Below are 22,102 nucleotides of genomic sequence, written 5' to 3'. Positions count from 1 at the left end.
GGCAAACGGGGCATTCTAGTAGGACTGCAAAAGACATGTGCGTCACTAGTTCCCCCGTAAGAGTACAAACCGGGAGCGGTGCTGTCACCTTATGTATCACTGTCGTCCCATTTATACCCATAGAACTTCCTTCGGTGCATTTATCATTAATGAAGTCTATTTTGTTTACACTTGAAGTTGTTGCTCCGGTGTCAAGTAACAAATTAACTTTAATACCATCAATTTGCAGTATTACTTGTGGTAAGACTTGCCAATCAGTTGGAACAAAATGCATGATGAAGGATGGGACTCGTTCTGGGCACCCCTAATAGTAATTGTTCCCCCGTGGGGACGGGTACTGTTCATGCTCAGACCACCTCTGTAAGTCTGATTGCAAATTGGGTTGTCTACTCCCCTCTTGCCAGGTAATCTGCCTGGCCCCTACTTCTCGGACCTCTTCATTATTCCTTCCCCGGGAGAAACCTGACATAATCATGTAATTGCTTTCCCCACCTGACAATATATACTCCTGTTGTATGTCCTGCTGCACTAACAATGGAAATACTCCTCCCTTTTGATTGAAAACACCAGAGGCCGAGCGTTTTGCTATGTCATCCATAAATTCTGTCACTGATTGAGTAAGCCATTCGTTATTCACTAATTTTATTAGCTGCGTTGTCTTAGGGTCCCAATTTGTCATACATGTAGTCTTGAACAATTCAGGTGAATTCATTCCTGTACTACTGTAGAGGTCCAACAGTCTCTTACAGAAACTATAAAAATCCTCTTTCGGCTCTTGTTTTGTATTTAGCATTGTGTGTAAGCCTGAATCCCCTTTGTATCTTTTCATCCATTCTACTCCTATCTTATCCCAAAACTTCTTCCAAATCTTGGGGCCATCTTTCTCTCCTACCTCCCTAACTTCTTTTTCTGATGCCCTCATTATCTTTTCTGGATCGATTTGAGAGCCAGTGTCTGGGTCTATGGCTGAGAGTATTATCTGAATATCCTTCAAAGTTAAATGGCTCCCTGCGGTATACTTCTGCAGAAACATAGCTGCTGCTCTAGGGTCCTTTTTTGAATTGGGGCACATATCTTTCAGTTCCTTCATTAATCCTAAAGGAAGAGGGATATGGACTTCAGTGCTACCCACAGTAATCATGGGAAGCCGCAGTTGTGTGCCTTCCCTATCCCCTTCCTCAGGTATTAAAGTGAGTTTGGAAAATTCATCTGTTAGGGGTTGGATTACTCCAGGTATTCTAGGACTGGAGGTTGCCAGGGGAATTCCATGTTCTAAACTGTCCGCTTCTATCTGTGTTTCAATTCCTGTTGTCCTCCTACCGTACTCTTCCTGAGCCCTGGTTTCCCAGTCCTTCTTCACCCTCCAGTACTCCTGTCTTAGTTTTTCTATCTCGGTCAGCAGCTGTTTTTTTTTGTTAGTTACAGCTCGGCAAGGTCTGTATCATCTGGGTCCTCGTGATCATATATGACGGGAAAGACATCCTGAAGGGGAAGTTGTTTAATGTAGACTATGTCTGTCCTTAGTTTATCCCTCAGTTGAATCAGCTCATGTACATAACTGCCCATGCTTTCTCTATATTCATTTCTTTTTTCCTTAGCCTGTTTGACTTGTGGAGTCACATCTGCTTGTTCCATAAGTGCTGCTGCCACTATAACTGCAGTACTTAAAAGGGAATCTCTATCCCCCAAATCCGGGTACAGTCCGGTTCTCTTTTGATTCTCACCAGAAAATAACAATAATTCTGGTGCGGCTGCTTGTTTTGGACAGGGGACCTTATCATAAGGGTCTTGTAGCATGTCCTCTGTAGAGACAGCTGGGAGTATTGCCTTTTGTGGTTCTGATACCGTCACGTCATATGCCGGTGGCTTTTCTGACAAGGAGGGCAGAATTTCTGACCATGGAACTTCTTCCCTTTTACTAATTGTCCCCCTGTTCTGTTTTAAGTATATGTGAAGGGTTGGTGGAAATCTCTTTCTGTACTCTTTTAATGCCTTCTCCCATTTTTTAAAACATGTTTTCATATAATCTTCATCCCAGGCACCAACGGGATAGTTATATTTTGGGTGCAGCCCCACCATTTTTTTGACCTCTTCCCAGTCACCTTCATTGCGAGGACCCACATCGCTGATCTGCGTAATACACAGTTGCTGACTGCGGTCACAGATATTTACCCAAAATGGATCAGTTACACTAATCCCACAGGTGCCTGATACAAAATGTAACGGTGTGGGTTTGGTCTCTGGCTCACCATCCAGATCCTTTCCCACGCCGTTACCCATAATATTTAATGAAATTGACAATGAACTCTATACATATATTTTCAAGCAGCAAACAATGAAGTGGAAATAGCAGCAATTAGCAGAAAGTAATTGTGTTAGTACTGTTATGTTGAGAATCAATTAAGCCAGCACAATCAGATTTTCCACTAGCACAATATTCTTATAACACGTGTAAAATATCTTATATGGGCAACACCATTTACGAACTTAATAGACTGCAGTAATCAATGTCACTTTCCAAGTTTTAACTGTACAGTTATGTTCAATAAACAATTCACTCCACAGACAATCCTAGTGAGTTAGAAACCAACATCTGCATTCAGATGTATGCGTTTCCCTCACCTTTTTTTTCCATATGTATTCCTTTTCCTTATACATATATTCCGGGTACCTTGTTTCACATAAATACAGAGTTATCCTTTAACTCAATCACATAAATACAGAGTTATCCTTTAACTCAATAAACCGTCAAATGAGAGACTAATCCCATTTGAAAAATCCCTGCCAACGTTCGAAGAGACTAGTTCTGCATTCGAAAAATTCCCTGCCATCAATATGATGTATGTTCCTGGAACAACATCCCCTGCCAACCACTGTGCCTATAGGAGACGCCGCTCCCATCAGGATACGCAGAACACTGAGTGCTGCCTCGTGTCTGTCCCACAGTCCTATGAACACTAAAATAACCTGCCATCACTAACCTGCCATCCAGTATACATCAGACATCCACCGTATCCAGGAGAGAAACATTCCAACCAACATAAATAGTGGCAGGAATAATTACTCACCTGGATAGTCAGTGAACCATCCTCTGCCACCAATTGAAAGCGCGCCTGGTTTGTCTGTGGGTGAACCTCCGGCCGGGCAACCACTGAAGACCAATACACGTTGATAGGTTTAAAATGGTTGTTACTTTATTCTGACATCATAGACAATTTATAGATACAAACCACAAGATTACCATATACCTCCCTTAAGCTTATACAACCAAAGTAAAAAAAAGTCATGACAATGTCCAAAAAACAAGGTACATATGTGACGCATTTATAATTCTTAGAACTCAGATATCTAACCACAATTTTTGTTGATTTCAGCTTTGTTCAAATATTTCTCGGAATTATCTTTGTTTATCTTGTACCATCTTGTATCAACATTTATCTGAGCAAACGTTTTTATCTAAACCACAGGTGAACGTCAATATACAAGACGTTTATATATATAACCCGTATTAATGTAAAATCTATGTTTAATGCATATGTTAGATATATGTGTAAAAAGGTATATATATATATGCATATATATGTTTCTGCAGCTATGATGCCATGCATTCGGCAATTCTCTTTTTATGTACCTCTATCATAAATGTGGTCTTTTTTGCTAAAGCATGCATATCTCTTTCTAGCCATGCGGTTTTAAGCTTCAGACAGCCATTTCCTTTTAGCTTGTGTTGCTAGACCTCATTTCCTGTTTAGCTTGTGTTACTAGACCTTGCTGTCATAAGAGTATAAAATATTTCCTTTAAAGAAGAACTCTGCATATTTAATACAAGCATATAAAGCTGAATTAATATATATATGTGAACGTGTGTGGATACAGACATAATTTCCTTACAGAATGTAGCCCTGCGATCCTTGGCTGCGGAAGGACGTGCGCCAAAGAGCTCTCCGCCTGGGGCCCAGCAGCCACTACATTTACCCAGTGTGCAGTTAGGGAGATATAGCGTCCCTGGCCGTGTTTACTGGTCCACGTATCTGTGGTTAGGTGGACCTTGCCACAGATGGCTTTGCGCACTGCACACTTGATTTTATCGGATACTTGGTTGTGCAGGGAAGGCACGGCTCTCTTGGAGAAGTAGTGGTGGCTGGGAACAACATACTGTGGGACACCAAGCGACATGAGCTGTTTGAAGCTGTCTGTTACCACCAGCCTGAATGACAGCATTTCATAGGCCAGTAGTTTAGAAATGCTGGCATTCAGGGCCAGGGATCGAGGGTGGCTAGGTGGGAATTTACGCTTTCTCTCAAATGTTTGTGAGATGGAGAGCTGAACGCTGCCGTGTGACATGGTGGAGATGCTTTGTGACGGAGGTGGTGGTGTTGGTGGTACATCCTCTGTTTGCTGGGCGGCAGGTGCCAACTTTCCTCCAGAGGCCGAGGAAGAGGCCGAGGCAGCAGCAGAAGAGGTACCAGGGGGAGCCTGAGTGAGTTCCTTGTTTTTAAGGTGTTTACTCCACTGCAGTTCATGCTTTGCATGCAGATGCCTGGTCATGCAGGTTGTGCTAAGGTTCAGAACGTTAATGCCTCGCTTCAGGCTCTGATGGCACATTGTTTGAAGAACTGCCACGCCAGGGAACTCCTTGAAGCTGCCTTTGGGGTGCTCGGTCCCAGGTGGCGGTGGCCAGTAGCAGGCAAACTCTCTTGGCGGCGGGTGTTCTGCTTTTGCCCACTGCTCCCTCTTTTGCTACGCTGTTGGCTCGGTCTCACCACTGCCTCTTCCTCCGAACTCTGAAAGTCAGTGGCGCGACCTTCATTCCATGTGGGGTCTAGGACCTCATCGACCCCTGCATCGTCTTCCACCCAGTCTTCCTCCCTGACCTCCTGTTCAGTCTGCACACTGCAGAAAGACACAGCAGTTGGCACCTGTGTTTCATCATCATCAGAGACGTGCTGAGGTGGTATTCCCATGTCCTCATCATCAGGAAACATAAGTGGTTGTGCTTCACTGCATTCTATGTCTTCCACCGCTTGGGAAGGGCTAGCTGGATGCCCTTGGGAAACCCTGCCAGCAGAGTCTTCAAACAGCATAAGAGACTGCTGCATAAGTTGAGGCTCAGACAGTTTCCCTGATATGCATGGGGGTGATGTGACAGACTGATGGGCTTGGTTTTCAGGTGCCATCTGTGCGCTTTCTGCAGAAGACTGGGTGGGAGATAATGTGAACTTGCTGGATCCACTGTCGGTCACCCAATTGACTAATGCCTGTACCTGCTCAGGCCTTACCATCCTTAGAACGGCATTGGGCACCACCAAATATCGCTGTAAATTCTGGCGTCTACTGGGACCTGACGTAGTTGGTACACTAGGACGTGCGGCTGTGGCAGAACAGCCACATCCTCTCCCAGCACCAGAGGGTCCACTAACACCACCACGACCATGTCCGCGTCCCTTACTATATGTTTTCCTCATTGTTACCGTTCACCACAATAAGAAAAAAATTATTTGGCCCAATGTATTGAATTCAAATTCAGGCCTTTTTTTACAGGCACCTAACACTATCTGGCTATCTATTTAGGTACCGTATTACACTAATACAGGCACAGCAGAAACCACTGATTTAGGGAATTGCTAATTTGGGAATTGTATTTCAACCCAGAACAAAAACTGTGCTTTGACGGACACAAAATAACTTGACCAGCCACAGCAGTAACCTCGGATTTAGCTGAATATAAATTGTAGGCCTAGTATTTAGGCCCTGGATGGATGACAGGTATCCCTTTACGGACAGAATTGGACTTGGAGATGCACGGTAGCGTGTGAAGTTATTGAGAATCACCCTATCAGCACCTTTAATGTAATATACCCTTTTATGGATAGATTTAAACTTGGCCTGCTACAGCAGAAACCACTGATTTAGGGAATTGCTAATTTGGGAATTGTATTTCAACCCAGAACAAAAAATGTGTTTTGACGGACACTAAATAACTTGACCAGCCACAGCAGTAACCACAGATTTAGCTGAATATAAATTGTAGGCCTAGTATTTAGGCCCTGGATGGATAACAGGTATACGTTTACGGACAGAATTAGACTTGGAGATGCACGGTAGCGTGTGACGTTATTGAGAATGACCCTATCAGCAACTTCAATGTAATATACCCTTTTATGGATAGATTTAAACTTGGCCTGCTACAGCAGAAACCACTGATTTAGGGAATTGCTAATTTGGGAATTGTATTTCAACCCAGAAAAAAATATATCCTTTGCCAGAAAGCAGACAGTATTTCAATTGGCTAGCCATAGCTGAAACACCAGATTTAGGGTATTGCTATTTTGGCAATTGTATTTCACCCCTCAATAAAATAGCAAGCACAGCCAAGCCCCTGATGTAGGATATAGCAAAAAAAAACAACACACTATTGATGGTTAAATGGACTTGGTGGCAGCTTGTGCTGGTGCACCACAAGAAACAAAATGGCCGCCGATCACCCCAGAAAAAAGTGACAGAAAAACGCTCTGGGCAGCCTAAAAACAGTGAGCTATTAAATAGCAGAGGTTGAATGATACACAGCTGTACATCGATCACTTCAGTAAGTGTTTTTGAAGAGTAAATCCCTGCCTAATCTGGCCCTTACAGCAGCAGCTGCATCCTATCCCTACACTGATCAAAGCAGAGTGACGTGCGGCGCTACGTGACTCCAGCTTAAATAGAGGCTGGGTCACATGCTGCACTGGCCAATCACAGCCATGCCAATAGTAGGCATGGCTGTGATGGCCTCTTGGGGCAAGTAGTATGACGCTTGTTGATTGGCTGCTTTGCAGCCTTTCAAAAAGCGCCAAGAAAGCGCCGAACACCGAACCCGAACCCGGACTTTTACGAAAATGTTCGGGTCCGTGTCACGAACACCCCAAAATTCGGTACGAACCCGAACTATACAGTTCGGGTTCGCTCATCCCTATTCCTAACTAAATAACTATATAATGAATTGAGATGCAAATTGTCAGCGCCTTTATACACTAATCACTAATTGGCTATAAATCTGATCAGAAATTAATAGCATTTTTATTTTTTTACACAGTACCAATACCACTTACAGCTGCAGCAGGAGCACCACCAAGATCTAAAGGAGCTGCGGGAGCACCAGCTGCGGAAATTGCGGGAGCTGAAACTACAGTTTTCACACAAAGTGATGGAGCTGGAGGAGAAGCACAATAACGTTGTGGAGGTGCTTTTAAACCTCCATTACCAACTTAAAGCTTTGCCATAGTTTTAATTGTAAATATAATGCTTTTTGATCATGTTAAATGTTAATATAAAGGTTTTCTAGTTAACCTATAACTTATTGTTTTTTTTATTTATAATTTTATAGTTTGTTTTATTTTAACCAATAGGATTACAGTAAGGACCCTTAAGTCCAGCCCAAACTCATCATTATCATGACATACAGCGGACACAGGTACATAGAGTATAAGGCCTACACATACCGTAACTCTGAAGGATCAGTATAATAGCAGCAGTCATTGGTAACGGTGGAGTATAAGGCCTACACATAACTCTGAAGGATCATTATAATAGCAGCAGTCATTGGTAACGGTGGAATATAAGGCCTACACATAACTCTGAAGGATCATTATAATAGCATCAGTTATTGGTAACGGTGGAGTATAAGGCCTACACATAACTCTGAAGGATCAGGATAATAGCAGCAGTCATTGGTAACGGTGGAGTATAAGGCCTACACATAACTCTGAAGGATCATTATAATAGCAGCAGTCATTGGTAACGGTGGAATATAAGGCCTACACAAAACTCTGAAGGATCAGGATAATAGCAGCAGTCATTGGTAACGATGGAGTATAAGGCCTACACATAACTCTGAAGGATCAGGATAATAGCAGCAGTCATTGGTAACGGTGGAGTATAAGGCCTACACATAACTCTGAAGGATCATTATAATAGCAGCAGTCATTGGTAACGGTGGAGTATAAGGCCTACACATAACTCTGAAGGATCATTATAATAGCAGCAGTCATCGGTAACTGTGGAATATAAGGCCTACACAAAACTCTGAAGGACCTGGATGTATTTCTGGAGCGTAATAATATTACAGGCTATAGCTACTAGAGGGGGGTCATTGATCCAGGGAGTTATTCTGATTGCCTGATTGGAGTCGGGAAGGAATTTTTTATTCCCCTAAAGTGGGGAAAATTGGCTTCTACCTCACTGTTTGTTTTTTTTTGCCTTCCTCTGGATCAACTTGCAGGTTAACAGGCCGAACTGGATGGACAAATGTCTTTTTTCGGCCTTATGTACTAGGTTACTATGTTACTAATAGCAGCAGTCATTGGTAACGGTAAAGTATAAGGTCTACACATAACTCTGAAGGATCTGGATAATAGCAGCAGTCATTGGTAATGGTGGAGTATACTGCCTACACATAACTAAGAAGCATCAGGACAATAGCAGCAGGCAGATGGGTATTTAACGTTGTAGGTTAAGGCCTACACATAGCTCGGCCTAACTCAGCAGGCAAAGACAGCAGCATGTTATTAGTTTGCAGCAGGAAAGTGTTCCCAGGAATGTGCCCCCAACAGACGGGGTAAATAATAGAGTTGAGCGGACACCTGGATGTTCTGGTTCGACGGGTTCGGCCGAACTTCACAAAAAAATTCGAGTTCGGGACCTGAACTTGACCCTGAACCCGAACTCTATTGAAGTCAATGGGGACCCGAACTTTTGAGCACTAAAATGGCAGTAAAAATGTCATGGAATGGGCTAGAGGGCTGCAAATGGCATCAAAATGCGGTTAAAAGCATGGCAAGTGCCCTGCAAATAAATGTGGATAGGGAAATGACTTAAAATAACATAAAATACATTAAAAAAAATCTTGATCTAGGAGTACGAGGTCCATATGGAGTAGGAGGTTGAGGATGCGGTGGAAGTGGCGGTGTAGGTGGAAGCGGCGGTGGAGGATGAGGAGGTAGCCTACACTGCTTTTTTTTTGTTTGGTTTTGTTTAAATTAGGGTACACCCCAAAACATTTGGAAATATAACCTGTGATAACCCCCTCCAGCCGTGATAAACAAACGTTCAGACAATACACTGGCTGCAGGGCAGGCCAGCACCTCCAAGGTGTAAAGGGCAAGATCAGGCCATGTGCCCAATTTGGAGACCCATAAGTTGCAGGGGGCAGAACCATCAGTCAGCTCGTGTAGGCGTGTGCAAACATATTGCCCCACCATGTCGCACGTCCCTGTGATGTTCACGATCCAATTGGATATCTGCTCTATCAACTTTCGATGTTCTTTTCTGCGCCTACTATGTTGATCATGGTTATCGGCAAATCAGGGTTCCAGACCGGAGAGGGAGCGTGAAAAGAGAGACCACATCCAAGGGAGATCAATGGATGAAATTTTATTGTGATCGAGCGGAAATGTGGGACAAATTATTAAAGCAGAAGAATTGAAGGAAAGGAGGGGGGGCGCGCGGCAATTATCCACTCCCGACTCGGGGAAGTAGTGTCGATAAATAACAATACAGTACTCTTAAGATGCCCTGTTATTTGAATGATTAATAAAAAATTACAGGGAATGTCACTGCGGTATTTTGGATTAGGAAATGTTAGACAGGAGAGGCCCTGCTGCCGCTTTGTTGACTCTAGATAACTTCTGCCTGATCACTCGTCTCTGTGATGTTCACGATCCATTTGGATATCTGCTCTATCAACTTTCAATGTTCTTTTCTGAGCCTACCATGTTGATCACGGTTATCAGCGAATCAGGGTTCCACGCCGGAGAGGGAGCGTGAGAAAGAGAGACCACATCCAAGGGAGATAAATGGAAGAAATTTTATTTTGATCGAGCGGAAATATTGGAAAAGTTATTAAAGCAGAAGGATCGAAGGAAAGGGCCAATTAAAGACTTAATTTAAGTCCCTGTCACCTATGCAGAGTAGGGGTCTTTCATTGCCAGAAATGGGTTAATGTCATCCACCAATGGAAAAGATTATTTTTTTAAATTTCGGTCCCTGTCACCTATGCAGAGCAGGGGTTTATTCATGTAAGATATTGTTGAATGTCAACCTAAGAATGTAACAGAAAAATTAGTGAAATTTATTAACCTGTCTACTAGGTAGAGCAGGGGTCTATCACAGCCAAAAATTGTTGAATGTCACCCGAAAATGTAAAAGAAAAATTAGTGAAATTTATTAAGCTGTCAACTAGGTAGAGCAGGGGTATATCACAGCCAAAAATTGGTTAATTTCACCCGAAAATGTAACAGACAAATTAGTGAAATGGCATAAAATACGTACAAATTAAAAAAAAATTTTTATTTATGAGGTGGATGTCCATATGGAGTAGGATTTTGACGTAGCGGTGGACGTAGCGGTGGACGTAGCGGTGTAGGTGGAAGCGGCGGTGGAGGGGGAAGAGGTAGCCAACACTTTTTTTTTTTTTTTTTATTGGGGTACACCCTAACAGAGTGAGAAATATCAAAAATACAACAATGAACAATTGCACTGTAGTATAACAATGGCTGAGTAAGGCTGTTATACATGTCTTTTCTGCACAAGGTACGGACAAGTCCTGTGGGATCAATGCCTGGTTCATTTTAATAAACGTGAGCTTGTCCACATTGGCTGTGGACAGATGGCTGCGCTTGTCTGTGATAACTCCCCCTGCCATGCTAAACACACATTTAGATAATACACTGGCTGCAGGGCAGGCCAGCACCTCCAAGGCGTAAAGGGCAAGCTCAGGCCATGTGCCCAATTTGGAGACCCAGAAGTTAAAGGGGGCAGACCTATCATTCAGTACGTGTAGGTGTATGCTCACATACTGCTCCGCCATGTTGGTGAAATGCTGCCTCCTGCTAAGATGTTCCATATCAGCTGGAGGTGCTGGTTGTTGTGGCTTGCTGACAAAGCTTTTCCACCTTTTGGCCATGCTAATCCTGCCTTCTGAGGTGCTGGCGGTGCCCCAGCTGCTTTGGCGACCTCTTCCTCCTCCACTGCCTTCGCCTTGTGCTTCCACTGTGCCCCTGCTGTCAGGTGGGAATGCCACCAGCAGCGCTTCTACCAGAGTGCGCTTGTACTCACGCATCTTACGATCACGCTCCAGTGAGGGAATTAAGGACGGTACGTTGTCCTTGTAACGGAGATCCAGCAGCGTGGCCACCCAGTAATCAGCAAAAGTTAGAATATGGGCAACTCGGCGGTCATTGCGGAGACACTGCAGCATGTAATCGCTCATGTGTGCCAGGCTGCCCAGAGGCAACAAAAAGCTGTCCTCTGTGGGAGGTGTATCGTCTGTGTCCTCTGTATCCCCCCCAGCCACGCACCAGTGATCGCCATGAGCTGGTCTGGGTGCCACCCTGCTGTGAACAAGGTGCCTCCTCCTCCATCTCATCCTCCACCTCGTGATCCTCCAGAACTGTGCCCTGGCTGGACAATTGAGTACCTGGCGTTTGTGAGTGCAGTAACCCACCCCCGGAGCGACTTGTGAATGACTGGCCGGAAACCCTACGAAATGGTCCCTCTTCCTCCTCCTCCTCCTCCTGTGCCACATTCTCTTCTATCATCGCCAGCAGCGTTTTTTCAAGGAGGCATAGAAGTGGGATAGTAACGCTGAGAACGGCGTTATCGGCACTGGCCATGTTGGTGGAGTACTCGAAACATGTGCAAGGTGGAGTTCCACCTTGTGGGCACGTCGCATATGAGGCGGTGAGCGGAAAGGCCGAAGTTACGCTGCAGTACTGACAGGCGAGCAGCAGCAGGGTGAGAATGCTGAAAGCGTGCACAGACGGCCCGCACTTTATGCAGCAGCTCTGACATATCGGGGTAATTTTTAAGGAATCTCTGCACCACCAAATTCAGCACATGCGCTAGGCAAGGGATGTGCATCAAACCGGCTAGTCCCAGAGCTGCTACGAGATTTCGCCCATTACCGCACACCACCAGGCCGGGCTTGAGGATCACTGGCACCAACCACTCATTGGTCTGTTGTTCAAAGCCAGTCCACAGTTCCTGCATGATGTGGGGTTTGTCCCCCAAACAGATAAGTTTTAAAACTGCCTGCTGTCGTTTACCCCTGGCTGTGCTGAAGTTGGTGGTGAAGGTGTTACGCTGACCAGATGAGGAGCCGGTAGAGGATGAGGAAGTGGAGTAGGAGGAAGAAACAACAGGAGGAAAACTGAAGCGCCTTGCAATCCTCGGTGGTGGAAGGACATGCGGCAAACTGCTATCCGCCTCAGGCCCAGCTGCCACTGCATTTACCCAGTGTGCTCTTATGGAGATATAACGTTCCTGACCGTGCTTACTGGTCCACGTATCCATAGTGAGGTGCACCTTGCCACAGATGGCGTTGCGCAGTGCACACCTGATTTTGTCCCCCACTTGGTTGTGCAGGGAAGGGATGGCATGCCTGGAAAAGTAGTGGCGGCTGGGCACAACGTACTGTGGGACCGCCACCGCAATAAGGCTTTTAAAACTCTCAGTCTCCACCTGACGGAATGACAGCATTTCAAAGGCCAGTAATTTTGAAATGCTGGTATTCAGGACAGGGGATCGAGGGTGGGTAGGGGGGTACTTCCTCTTCCGCTCCAGTAATTAGGAGATGGAGAGCTGAACGCTTCCGTGGGACATTGTGGAGATGCTTGGTGACTCAGATGGTGGTGTTGCTGGCAGATCCTCTGTTTGCGGGGTGGCAGGTGGCACTGTCACTCCAGAGGTGGATGAAGAGGCCGAGCCTGCAGCAGAAGAGGAAGCAGGAGGAGCCAGAGACCTTTCTTGGTTTTTGAGGTGTCTACTCCTCTGCAGCTCGTGCTTTGCACTTAAATGCCTGGTCATGCAGGTTGTGCTCAGGTTGAGAACGTTTATGCCTCGCTTCAGGCTCTGATTGCACAGCGTGCAAACCACTCGTGTCTTGTCGTCAGAACATTGTCTGAAGAACTGCCACGCGAGGGAACTCCTTGGAGCTGGCTTTGGTGTGCTCGGTCCCTTGCTGCGGTGGGCAGTAGCAGGCGTACTGTCTAGGGAACGGCAGCTCCGCTTTTGCACCCTGCTCCCTCTTCTGCTGTGCTGGTGGCTCTGTGCGACCACCGCCTCTTCCTCCGAACTACACAGGTCACTCACATGACCTTGATTCCATGTGGGGTCGAGGACCTCATCGTCCTCCACATCATCTTCCACCCCGTCTTCACCCCTGCCCTCCTTGTCGGTCTGCACACTTTCGAAAGCCCCAGCAGTTGGAACCTGTGTTTTGTCATCATCCGAGACATGCTGCGATGGTCCTCCCATGTACTCATCTTGAAACATAAGTGGTTGGGCATCAGTGAACTCAATCTCTTCCACTTCTGGGGCAGGGATAGGTGGATGGCCCTGGGAAACCCTGCTAACAGAGTCATCAAAAAGCAGAAGAGACTGCTGCATGACTTGGGGCTCAGAATGCTTGGATGATTTGCAAGGGGGTGAGGTGAAAGACTGATGGACATCGGCTGCAGGTGCCAACTTTGATCTTTCAGCAGGATACTGGGTGGGAGACAATGTGAAGGAACTGGAGGCACTGTCAGCAATCCAATCTACTATCGCCTGTACTTATTCTGGCCTCACCATTCGTAGAGCCGCATTAGGCCCGACTAAATACCGCTGCAGTTTCTGTCGCCTACTCGCACCTGGGGAAGGTGTTTCACTTGTGCGTGTAGCTGGAACAGATCGACCATGTCCTCTCCCTGCAACAGGAGCTCCACCAGCAGCACCACGACCGGGGCCACGTCCCATATTTGATGCTCTCCTCATATTTCTCAAATTTAGTATCTTGACCTAAATGGGTGTTTTTTTAATAGCAGAATAGAACCACAGTATCTATAGGATGTATCTCACATGTACAGATGCAGACTAAGCCGCAATTTAAAATTTTGGTCCCAAATGGGTGTTTTTCTAATAGCAGAATAGAACCACAGTATCTATAGGATGTATCTCACACGTACAGATGCAGACAAGGCTGCAAATTAAGTATTTTGCCCAAAATGGGTGTTTTTTTACTAACAGAATATGACAGCAGTATATAACACTTGAATCTCACACGTGCAGATGCAGCAAGGGCTGTAAAATTAAAAATTTTATGCCCAAAAAGGGTGTTTTTTAAAACCCAGAAAATTCTAGCTGTATTTCTAGCTTAAATTGCACACTGACTAATGCTGCAAAGGCACCAGATGTCGGATATTGCCAAAAAGAGTGTTTTTTTAAAACCAGATTATTATTGCAGTATTTCAAGATTGGATTTGTATGTCACAAAAGCACAGATGCAGTGCTGGTGCACTGAGCTTGCATAAAATGTCCGCTGCCGCTCACCTAACTGACAGACATATAAAAGTTATTTTTCTCTGTCACTGGGCTCAGGGCAGGGTAAAAATATTGTGCACTGCACCCACACAACTAAATCTATGTAGATCGCTGAGTTCAATTGGAGTTCTGATTAAAGATTCTGTCCTAGTCTCTCCCTCACAACAGCAGCATCCTCTCCCTACACTAAGCACAGTAGAGTGACGTGCAGCGCTACGTGACTCAAGCTTATAAAGAGGCTGGTTCACATGCTGCACTGGCCAATCACAGCCATGCCATTAGTAGGCATGGCTGTGATGGCCTCTAAGGTCACACAGTTAAACGCTTGTTGATTGGCTGCTCTGCAGCCTTTCAAAAAAGCGCTAAGAAATCGCCGAACCCGAACTTTTACAGAAATGTTCGGGTCCGTGGTCCAAAAATCCTAAAGTTCGGTACGAACCCAAACTTTACAGTTCGGGTTCGCTCAACCCTAGTAAATAACTTTAAAAAAATTATACTACCCCAACAGCCGCGTGTTTGTTCTTCAGTTACATCAGGAGTGTTCTCCCATGGATAAAAACTAAAATATTTTTCACATGAATTTTTTTTAGCTAAATTATTTGTTTAATCCCTTAGGCACTTAGGACGTACCGGTACGCCATGTTTGCCGAGTCCTTAAGGACTCAGGACGTACCGGTACGTCCTAAGTTTAAAACTAGATTGCGTCGCGGTGGGGGTTAATAGGAACAGGATACCTGCTGAAATCATTCAGCGGGCATCCTGTCACAACGCCGGGGGGGTCATGTGACAGGCGATCGCTTTTACCTGCGGTTGCGGCGGCGGGCGGTGCCATTGGGTCCCCATGCGTCTGTGGGTTGGACCCGATGGCATGGAAGGCAGCGCGATGTCCAAGGAAGGCATCGCGCTGCCTTCCGGTGACAAGCCTGTAAGATCCAGCCCCCTGGATCTCACAGGCCGGAAGCTGTATGAGTAATACACACAGTATTACTCATACAGCCAATGCATTCCAATACAGAAGTATTGGAATGCATTGTAGATGATTAGACCGCCAAAAGTTCAAATCCCAAAGTGGGACAAAAAAAAAGTGAAAATAAAAGCTGAAAAAATAAAGTTTCCCCCCCCAAAAAATTAAAAGTTTCAAGTAAAAATAACCAAAAACTTAATTTTCCCCAAATAAAGTAAAAAAAAAAATTGGTAAAAAAAAGGGGGGAAAAAAAGTATACATATTAGGCATCGCCGCGTCCGTATCGACCGGCTCTATGAACATATCACATGACCTAACCCCTCAGATGAAGACCGTAAAAAATAAAAAATAAAAACTGTGCTAAATAAACAATTTTCTTGTCACCTTACATCACAAAAAGTACAACAGCAAGCGATCAAAAAGGCGTTTGCCAACCAAAATAGTACCAATCTAACCGTCACCTCATCCCACAAAAAATGAGCCCCTACCTGAGACAATCGCCCAAAAAATAAAAAAAACTATGGCTCAGAATATGGAGACACTAAAACATAATTTTTTTTGTTTTAAAAAAGCTGTTATTGTGTAAAACTTACATAAATAAAAAATAAGTATACATATTTGGTATCGTCACGTTTGTATCGACCGGCTCTATAAAAATATCACATGACCTAACCTCTCAGATGAAAACCGTAAAAAATAAAAACTGTGCTAAATAAACCATTTTTTGTCACCTTACATCACAAAAAGTGTAATAGCAAGCGATCAAAAAGTCACACGCGCCCCAAAATAGTGCCAATTAAACCGTCATTTCATCCCGCAAAAATCATACCCTACCCAAGGTAATCGCCCAAAAACTGAAAAAATTATGGCTCTCAGACTATGGAAACACTAAAACATGATTTTTTTTGCTTCAAAAAAGAAATCATTGTGTAAAACTTACATATATAAAAAAATGTATACTTATTAGGTATCGCCGCATCCGTGACAACCTGGTCTATAAAAATATCACATGATCTAACCTGTCAGATGAATGTTGTAAATAACAAAAAATAAAAACGGTGCCAAAACAGCTATTTCTTGTTATCTTGCCTCACATAAAGTGCAATATAGAGCAACCAAAAATCATATGTGCCCTAAACTAGTACCAACAATACTGCCACCCTATCCCATAGTTTCTAAAATGGGGCCACTTTTTTGGAGTTTCTACTCTAGGGGTGCATCAGGGGGGCTTTAAATGGGACATGGTGTCAAAAAAAATAGTCCAGCAAAATCTGCCTTCCAAAAACTGTATGGCATTCCTTTCCTTCTGCGCCCTGCCGTGTGCCCGTACAGCAGTTTACGACCACATATGGGGTGTTTCTGTAAACTACAGAATCAGGGCCATATATATTGAGTTTGGCTTGGCTTTTAATCCTTGCTTTGTAATTGGAAAAAAAATTATTAAAATGGAAAATCTGCCAAAAAAGTGAAATTTTTAAATTGTATCTCTATTTTCCATTAATTCTTGTGGAACAACTAAAGGGTTAACAAAGTTTGTAAAATCAGTTTTGAATACTTTGCGGGGTGTAGTTTATAGAATGGGGTCATTTTTTCGGTGGTTTCTATTATGTAAGCCTCGCAAAGTGACTTCAGACCTGAACTGGTCCTTAAAAATTGGGTTTTGCTTCTAAACTTCTAAGCCTTATAACATCCCCAAAAAATGTAATATCATTCCCAAAATGATCCAAACATGAAGTAGACATATGGGGAATGTAAAGTAATAACTATTTTTGGAGGTATTACTATGTAATATAGAAGTAGAGAAATTGAAATTTTTTTGTAAATTTGGTATTTTTTTATAAATAAAAAAGAATTTTTTTTACTTCATTTTACCAGTGTCTTGAAGTACAATATGTGACGAAAAAACAATCTCAGAATGGCCTGGATAAGTCAAAGCGTTCTAAAGTTATCAGCACTTAAAGTGACACTGGTCAGATTTGCAAAAAATGGCCAAGTCCGTAAGGTGAAATAGGGCAGAGTCCATAAAGGGTTAAGATTGTAAAGGCCAATATAAAATAGTCCAATATATAAGAAATTGTGTGGTTATTAAACAGTAAGTAACCTTTTAATCAACACAATGGGACATTTCTAAAGTAGCATAACCAAAGTGAATAGTGCCAAGTTCAAGGTTTAATACCAAATGTTGTGATTTTTCACAGAAAATTTTTATTACGTGCATCACACAAAATTAACATGCTTAAATTTTCTATATATAAAATATCATTTTAAAATATTGGAACATTTGATACTAGTATCCATACAGTGAACAGATTAATAACTTCACTAACACTATGTGTATTAATAACATTAGCTTAATTCATCTGAGTGAGAATTTTTAACAATATTTTTTTAAAAAAGTGTCATAACTAGGGTTGAGCGAACCCGAACTTTAGGATTTTTGGACCCCGTAGCGCTGCACGTCACTCTGCTGTGCTTAGTGTAGGGAGAGGATGCTGCTGCTATGAGGGAGAGAATAGGACAGAATCTTTAATCAGAACTCCAATTGAACTCAGCGATCTACATAGATTTAGTTGTGTGGGTGCAGTGCACAATCTTTTTACCCTGCCCTGAGCCCAGTGACAGAGAAAAAAAACTTTTATCCGTCTGTTAGTTAGGTGGGCGGCGGCGGCGGACATTTTATGCAAGCTCAGTGCACCAGCACTGCATCTGTGCTTTTGTGACATTGAAATCCAAGCTTGAAATACTGCAATAATAATCTGGTTTTAAAAAAACACCCTTTTTTGGCAATATCCAACATCTGGTGCCTTTTTGCAGCATTAGTCAGTGTTCAATTTAAGCTAGAAATACAGCTATAAATTTTCTGGGTTTCAAAAAAACACACTTTTTGTGCAAAATACTCAATTTTACAGCCCATGCTGCATCTGCACCTGTGAAAATCAAGCGTTATATACTGCTGTCATATTCTGTTATTAAAAAAGCACCCATTTTGGGCAAAAAAATACTTAATTTTGCACCCCTTGCTGCATAGGTCATTGTGAGATACACCCTTTAGATACTATGGTTCTATTATGTTATTTGAAAACAGCCATTTTGGGCAAAAATCTTTAATTGCGGCCTAGTCTGCATCTGTACGTGTGAGATACACACTTTAGATACTGTGGTTCTATTCTGCTATTAGAAAACCCCCTTTTTGGGCAAAATACAAAATTTTACAGTCTTTGCTGCATATGTCATTGTGAGATACACCCTTTAGATACTGTAATTCTATTCTGCTATTAATAAAACACCCCCTTGCAAATAAGCCAAGCAGTCTGAGCCCCAAGTCATGCAACAGTCTCATCTGCTTTTTGATGACTCTGTTAGCAGGGTTTCCCAGGGCCATCCACCTATCCCTGCCCCAGAAGTGGAAGAGATTGAGTTCACTGATGCCCAACCACTTATGTTTCAAGATGAGTACATGGGAGGACCATCGCAGCATGTCTCGGATGATAATGAAACACAGGTGCCAACTGGGGCTTTCGAAAGTGTGCAGACCGACAAGGAGGGCAGGGGTGAAGACTGGGTGGAAGATGATGTGGAGGACGATGAGGTCCTCGACCCCACATGGAATCAAGGTCATGTGAACGACCTGTGTAGTTCGGAGGAAGAGGCGGTGGTCGCACAGAGCCACCAGCACAGCAAAAGAGGGAGCAGGGTGCAAAATCAGAGCGGCCATCCCCTAGACAGTACGCCTGCTACTGCCCACCGCAGCAAAAGACCAAACACACCAAAGCCAGCTCCAAGGAGTTCCCTGGCGTGGCAGGTCTTCAGACAATGTGCTGACGACAAGACACGAGTGGTTTGCACGCTGTGCAATCAGAGCCTGAAGCGAGGCATAAACGTTCTCAACCTGAGCACAACCTGCATGACCAGGCATTTAAGTGCAAAGCACGAGCTGCAGAGGAGTAGACACCTCAAAAACCAAGAAAGGTCTCTGGCTCCTCCTGCTTCCTCTTCTGCTGCAGTCTCGGCCTCTTCATCCACCTCTGGAGTGACAGTGCCACCTGCCACCCCGCAAACAGAGGATCTGTCAGCAACACCACCACCTGGGTCACCAAGCATCTCCACAATGTCCCACGGAAGCGTTCAGCTCTCCATCTCCCAAACACTGGAGCGGAAGAGGAAGTACCCCCCTACCCACCCTCGATCCCTGGTTCTGAATACCAGCATTTCAAAATTACTGGCCTTTGAAATGCTGTCATTCCGTCAGGTGGAGACAGAGTTTTAAAAGCCTTATGGCGGTGGCGGTCCCACAGTACGTTGTGCCCAGCCGCCACTACTTTTCCAGGCGTGCCATCCCTTCCCTGCACAACCAAGTGGGGGACAAAATCAGGTGTGCACTGCGCAACGCCATCTGTGGCAAGGTGCACATCACTACGGATACGTGGACCAGTAATCACGGTCAGGGATGTTATATCTCCATAACAGCACACTGGGTAAATGCAGTGGCGGCTGGGCCTGAGGCGGATAGCAGTTTGTCGCATGTCCTACCACCACCGAGGATTGCAAGGCGCTTCAGTTTTCCTCCTGTTGCTTCCTCCTCCTACTCCGCTTCCTCATCCTCTACCGGCTCCTCATCCGGTCAGCGTAACACCTTCACCACCAACTTCAGCACAGCCAGGGGTAAACGACAGCAGGCAGTTTTAAAACTTATCTGTTTGGGGGACAAACCCCACACCGTGCAGGAGCTGTGGACAGGCCTTGAACAACAGACCGATGAGTGGTTTGTGCCAGTCAGCCTCAAGCCCGGCCTGGTGGTGTGCGATAAAGGGCGAAATCTCGTAGCATCTCTGGGACTAGCGGGTTTGACGCACATCCCTTGCCTGGCACATGTGCTGAATTTGGTGGTGCAGAGGTTCCTTAAAAATTACCCTGATATGTCAGAGCTGCTGCATAAAGTGCGGGCCGTCTGTGCGCGCTTTTGGCGTCCTTATCCTGCTGCTGCTCGCCTGTCAGCGCTGCAGTGTAACTTCGGCCTTCCCGCTCACCGCCTCATATGCAACGTGCCCACAAGGTGGAACTCCACCTTGCACATGCTGGCCAGACTGTGCGAGCAGCAGCAGGCGATAGTTGAGTTTTAGCTGCAGCACGCACGGGTGAGTTGCTCTGCGGAACAGCACTACTTCACCACCAATAACTGGGCCTCTATGCGAGACCTGTGTTCCTTGTTGCGCTGTTTCGAGTACTCCACCAACATGGCCAGTGCCGATAACGCCGTTCTCTGCATTACTATACCACTTCTATGCCTCCTTGAAAAAACGCTGCTGGCAATGATAGAAGAGGATATGGCACAGGAGGAGGAGGAGGAAGAGGGATCATTTCGTAGGGTTTCCGGCCAGTCATTCACAAGTGGCTCCGAGGGTGGGTTCCTGCACCCACAAACACCAGGTACACAATTGTCCAGCCAGTGCACAGTTCTGGAGGATGACGAGGTGGAGGATGAGGAGGAGAAGATGGAGGAAGAGGAACCTTGTTCACAGCAGGGTGGCACCCAGACCAGCTCATGGCCATCAATGGGTCGTGGCTGCGGGGATACAGAGGACACAGACGATACACCTCCCACATAGGACAACTTTTCGTTGCCTCTGGGCAGCCTGGCACACATGAGCGATTACATGCTGCAGTGTCTCCGCAACGACCGCCGAGTTGCCCACATTCTAACTTTTGCTGATTACTGGGCGGCCACGCTGCTGGATCCCCGTTACAAGGACAACATACCGTCCTTAAATCCTTCACTGGAGCATGATCGTAAGATGGCATTCCCACCTGACAACGGGGGCACAGTGTTAGCACAAGGCGAAGGCAGAGGACGAGGAAGAGGTTGCCAACGTAGCTGGGGCACCGCCAGCACCTCAGAAGGCAGGGTTTGCATGGCCGAAATGTGGAAAAGCTTTGTCAGCACGCCACAACAACCAGCACCACCAGCTGATAGGGAACGTCTTAGCAGGAGGCAGCATTTCACCAACATGGTGGAGCAGTATGTGTGCACACGCCTACACGTACTGAATGACGGGTCTTCCCCCTTCAACTTCTGGGTCTCCAAATTGGGCACATGGCCTGAGCTTGCCCTTTACGCCTTGGAGGTGCTGGCCTGCCCTGCAGCCAGTGTATTATCTGAACATGTGTTTAGCACAGCAGGGGGCATTATCACAGTCAAGCGCAGTCTCCTGTCCACAGCCAATGTGGACAAGCTCACGTTCATTAAAATGAACCAGGCATGGATCCCACAGGACTTGTCCGTACCTTGTGCAGAATAGACATGTATACCGGCATTATCCAGCCATTGTTATACTACAGCACAATTGCTCATTCTTGTATTTTGGATATTTTACACTATTATGGAGTATACCCTAATTTAAATTTTTTTTTTTATGAAAACCAAAAACCAGTGTTGGCTACCTCGTCCTCCTCCACCGCTGCTTCCACCTACACCGCTACGTCCACCACCTCCTCAAACTCCTACTCCATATGGACCTCCACCTCATGAATCAAGTTGTTTTTTTGTTTTTTTTATGTACTTATTTTTATTTTATTTTATGTCATTTCACAAATTTGTCTGTTACATTTACTGGTGAAATTCACCAAATTTTGGGTGTGACATTCCACTGCTATACCTAGTAGACAGGTAAAAAAAAAATCACTATTTTGTCTGTTACATTTTTGGGTTAAATTCACCAAGTTTTTGCTGTAATATACCCCTTCTCTACCTAGTAGTCAGGTTAATAAATTTCACTCATTTTTCTGTTACATTCTTGGGTTGAC

The 22,102-nt window shown here is 44.8% G+C and overlaps 1 long non-coding RNA gene across 1 annotated transcript; it reads right to left on the bottom strand.

Moving 5' to 3' along the window:
* Positions 1-259: 259 nt before the first annotated feature.
* Positions 260-20,384, bottom strand: LOC120981158. The gene is made up of 3 exons (XR_005774632.1): positions 20,374-20,384; positions 3,086-3,091; positions 260-396 (listed from the first exon to the last, which is right to left on the bottom strand). It is a non-coding gene; the product is annotated as an uncharacterized LOC120981158 (long non-coding RNA).
* Positions 20,385-22,102: the final 1,718 nt, after the last annotated feature.

This window comes from Bufo bufo, chromosome 10, assembly GCF_905171765.1.
Source record: "Bufo bufo chromosome 10, aBufBuf1.1, whole genome shotgun sequence".
NCBI lineage: Eukaryota > Metazoa > Chordata > Amphibia > Anura > Bufonidae > Bufo > Bufo bufo.
The sequence above is the reverse complement of the archived record's forward strand: the minus strand, read 5'-3'. Positions and strand labels throughout refer to the sequence as shown.